Genomic DNA, 4,996 nt, shown 5'->3' with positions numbered 1-4,996 from the left:
CCGGCGCTGCAGGCCTGGGAGGGGCGTGCGTCTCCACTTTGGCCAGCATGCAAATGGAATCTTTCCGAAACTTCCGGGGGGTGGGGTGGGGTTGGAGGCCTTGGCTCGGGAACCTTTTAGCAGATGCGGGCACAAGACAGGCTTCTGTGCAGGTCAGAACCTCCTCCTGTGCGGGCGCATATAGGAGTCAGCCCTTCTGTCCTGGGACAGACGGATGGATGGATGGACGGACACGGCCTCGCTGGATCCCCTCGCTGGCCGTCCTTGGTGAGACCTGTCCTTTCGGGCAGTGAGAACAGCCGTTGATGGAGTCCCTATAGGTTGTCCCATCTGCAGAATTTCATAACGCGACTCTAAAGAGGCAGCCAGGCTTCAGTCTGGCAAGGAGGCGCAGGCCCCAGGGGTTGAGTGATTGAGTAATTATTATTATCCATCTATTGTTTGAAGCCCTCTGAAGAGCTTTCCGTAATGTACTCCAGGTTATAGGAAAGGAATCTGGAGTCATGATTGGGGCAGCGGTCCAGTCTCGCTGGGGGTGATGACCTACGGGGACCAGAACATCAGTGGGGGTGGCAGGGAATCAGAGGTGGGTGGCCCTGGCATAAGACATTGGGCGGGGGCTCCCTTTTCCATCCCTCAGTTGGTGCTTGATTTAGGAATACCCAGAGCTTGGTCTCTCAGTTGGGTAGAAGGATCTCCCTTAATAAATAATCCCCTTTATTAAGACTCTGCCACTGTCTCATTGTCTGGGAACTTTATAGAGGTTAGTTCATTTAATCTGAATGATCAACTCACAAGGTAAGTATTACTACCCCATTTCACAGATAAGGAAACTGAGGCACAGTAACTTCTCCAAAGTTACATGGATGGTAGCCTCCGATGGGAAGAGGGAGAGCTGGGCCTCACTACCTGTCACACGGAGAGTGCTGAATACATGAATTCATGAGAGTAACTAGGCTCAGTCTTTAGGCCCCAAGAGGGCAATGGAGGCATAGCTAGGGCCAGTTTGTCCTGGAAGGTTTGACAGGTGGAGAGTTGGGGTAACTCTGCTTTGCCTTTGCTCACTGTCTGTGGGCTCTGTCTGGGGTTGGGCTGGCCTGTGAAGGGGAGGACATGCCATCCCAGCATCTCCCTCTCCTGAGTCCAGCCTGGCAAGGACAGAGGTCAGCCTGAACCCATCTTATCCACCCCTGGGCTAGCACACCTGGCCTTTGCATCGTGCCTACCTGTCCAAGGGCCCACCCACCCGGCAGGGATTGCCAGTGTTGATGGTGCCAAGAGCTACGGGGCCCCTCCAATGGCTTTTCCAGCAAGAGGGGCACCAAGAAGGGGCCAACCACTCCACATCATGGACCCTCACTCTCTCTTCTTAATTTTCTGGTTTCACTGGGAAAAGTAGAAACTTGATGAATTCAGAACCTGACTAACGTGGTTAAAAGCTCATTCTACCTGTTCAAAATCCCAGCTCTTACTGGCTGTGTGACTCTGGGCAAGTCACTTAACCTCTCTGTGCTTTGGTTCTCTCCCGTAAAGTGGTACCGGCCTCGTACGGTAGGGTGCAATAATGGTACCAGCCTTGTAGGGTTCTTTGAAGGTTACATGAATCGATCCGTAAATGCTGCCTGGCACAGAGGAAATGAAGTATAAATGCTGTTTCTTCTTCCACCAAGCCTCACACATATCAAGGGCTTGAAGACCTTTTTCGGGTAAAAACCTCATATTCTCAAGAAGGAAGCAGGGTGGTTTGACTCTCAGAGCCTGAGGACTTGCCTTCTCCTGGAAGTCATGCCCCCTTCCACAGCCCACATGATTTCCTTAGTAAGTGGGTGTGGCAACCCCCAAGTCCCCTGCAGGCTCATCCATGGCTGAGAGCCTGGCATCTTGCCAGCTGGGTCTTGGGACCCGAGAGCTTGGGTGGGAAACTGTAGTGCTGGGAGGCATGTGTGTGGGGTGTCGGGTGAGAGGAAAAGAGAATGTCTTACTTAGCACTCTTTTAGTGGCCAGTGATGGGAACCGCCGGAGTCAGTTTAAGTCAAAAAAGTGACTTTGAGAGAAGGAAAGGAGATACACCATGGAGCTCAGGATGGCAGGGACTCTGGTCCTGGGTCTCTAGTAGGACAGGCACTAAGGGCCAGGGGCTGTGGGGTCGTCCCTCGTTCCTGCTCCTCTCTGGTTGTGCAGAATCTGTTTTCCTCCCTGCAGCCTGCTTTATCCCTCACAGAGCGCCTCACTCAGGTTCTCCACCAGGCAGAGGTTCCCGGAAGTTTTGGAACCCCTGCCAGACACCTGGGAGAGTGGATCTGCTTGGCCCAGCTTGGCCTGGCTGTCCATCTCTGGTTCTATCATCTGTGGCCAATTGTGGCGGCCCCGGTCCTGCCCTGGGGCATGCCATCTGGGCGGACACTGGAAGTATGCCCACTTCTGGGAGAGCACACCAGAGGCAGAACAGGGCACAGATGTGAAAAAACCAACCCGTTTAGGCACATCAAACCCAAAGAGGATATTTATTTTCTTTAGAGACAAGGGCTATAAGGGACTTATAATATTCATTAAAAAAAAAAAATGATAGCTCCTTTTCTGGGCTCCACTCTTGGACACAGCCAGGCTTCAGAGGATCCAGCATTTGGTATTTTCTCTCCAGGACTTGGCTAAACACCTTGGCAGTGAGCTTGTGTACAAACATAAATCATGCGGGTGTTCCTGGACTCTGCACCCAAGAAGTTCATGGATCCTGGGGCTGTGCAACACCCCAGGGATCCCCTTGAGCCATCCTCAGCGCCTGTCCTTGTCTAGAACCCCCTCCCAGTGACAATAAAGCTCGATTCAGAATTTGGACCCCCAGGGCCCCAGCACTGCCATCTGTTATCTGAGGTGGGTAGTGACCTAAGTGCTGGGGAGTTAGGCTCCAGGGGTCTGCCATCTTTGTGTGGAGAGTAGCATCCTTTCCCCCAGCACGAGCTGTTCTCCTGGCCAAGCCAGGCCCATATGCTCCCTCAGTCCCGCGGCAGGAGGCAGGGTGATCGGTTGGGATAAACCAAGATCTATCCCCTAATCCACCAGGAAGCACATTTTAGAGAAAAGAGCTGCCCCCTACCTGTATGTGTAATTTTAAGTCACCTTTATCTGAGTCACTTGGAGGCAAAGCGGGGTATCTTAGTGAAGAGCAGCGTCATCTGGGTACCCTAGCAACACCTTGGGTGTTCTCTTTGCGCTTTCTCGGAAGGTCACTGGAGGCTGGGCTTTAGGGTTGAGTCTTCCCTTGCTGCTGCTGTTTGCCTTCTGCTCTCCGGCTTCTGAGCTGGGAGGACTGCCGCTGCTGTGCAAAACTGCTTGTTTTCTGAGCCTGGCTCTGTGCAGGAGATGGGCCATTGCTCTTTAGTGCTCTTCCTTAGGACGTGGGCTCTGCCCCCTCCCACCAGCCCCTGGTTCCCCTGACTCTGCTGGCTGCATCCTGGCTACGATGCAGGTCCAGGGACCCGGGCGTATAGTCAGACAGTGCTGGGGCTGCAGCTGTGGAACCCTGGCCTGGATCAGTTGGGTGCCCCAGATGTCACAGCAACCTCTATGCTGAGATGCCTGTGCTGCTGGTGGGAAGAGGAGGTTTGCCAGCTGTTGAATGGCTGTGAAGCCCTGCCTGGGGCACACGGGTGGTTGGGGCACACGGGTGGTAGAGGCACTCATCCAGCTAGAGTAAAGGGTCCAGAAAGCATGGGAGGTGTAGGATGAAATGACCCAAGCTGGGGGCTCCAGGTCAAGGACTGCCCAGGCTCTGCCAATGGGAAGTTGCTGCTAGGGGGCAAGGCTGCAGACTCTGGAGCCTGATGTCTCTACTTGGCAGACAGGAGCAGCCCTTACCCTATCCCTGGCCCTGGAGACCCTGCTTTGAGGCTGTTTGAGTTCCCAACAAAAGGTAACATCCCAACAGGGCGATGGCAGCATGGGGTGCGCGAAACACCACAGACCTGGGAATCAGAGGCCTGAGGTCAGCCCCTTCTGTTGGCTGGGTGACCTTGGGCAAGCTGTTTAACCTTCCTGTGTCTCATTTCTTAACTGTACAGTGGAAGTAATTAACCTAATTTTGACTTCGTAGGGTTCTTGGGAGGATCAAGGGAGATGATGCATGTGAAGGCAGTTTGTGAACAACTCTCAGGATAACAAGGTCATTGGCAGCACACTGCAACCACGCTGTCTGAAGCCGCTTCCTGCTGTAGCAACCTGGGCCAGGCAAAATGCAGCCTAAGGGCAGAAAGGAGGCGGGTGGCTGGGAAAGTGAATTGTGTGGACCCTCCCCAGGGCTTTGCACGCCTTGAGGCCCCTCCCCCTCCAAAGGTCTGGATGGGGCAGGGAGAGGGGCTAAGTGATTGTGTAATGGCCACATCTGTCAGCGCTGGCCAAATGGTTTTTCCAGGAGTCAGCGAGCTAATGGCCCTGCAGCCGGGAGAGAGCTTCTCCTAAGTAGAGCACTTTATCTACCCGGGAACATAAGAGCAGCGTGGCCCCAGGCCACCGGGACTCAAAGAACAGCTGCTCTGCCTGCAACCTTGAATTAGCACCCTGTCCCCATTGGCTTGCCTCGCACCTGCTGCCAGAGGCCAGTCTGCAGGTGGCAGCTGAGGTAGCCAGTAAGGGGGCACAGGAGGCCAGCTGGGGTGTCACCAGATCTGGCCTTGAATCCAGGACCCTGTACCACCCGCTGTCAGTGGGACCTTGGCAAGTCCCTTGTTGTCTCCAAGCCTCAGTATCCACATCTGTACAATGGAGGCATTGAGGCTTAGCTGTGGGGGCACTGTGCCCAGCACAGGAGGGTAACTGCTGCCCAGGAGGGCCGTGAGCTCTCCCAGGTGATGGTGATGACAAAGAGGGAGAAACACCCCTATGGGCCGGGGGAGAAGCCCCTGTAGGTGGAGGGGACCCAAGAGTGCTGTGAAATGGTGCACCCAGCGTGCAGTGCAGACAGGCCTTGTTTTCACCTGAGTCTTGTGGGAAGGCATGAAAG

This window comes from Lipotes vexillifer, unplaced genomic scaffold (genome assembly GCF_000442215.2).
Source record: "Lipotes vexillifer unplaced genomic scaffold, Lipotes_vexillifer_v1.1 scaffold1143, whole genome shotgun sequence".
In the NCBI taxonomy this organism is placed as follows: domain Eukaryota; kingdom Metazoa; phylum Chordata; class Mammalia; order Artiodactyla; family Lipotidae; genus Lipotes; species Lipotes vexillifer.
This window is presented reverse-complemented; position numbering follows the sequence as displayed.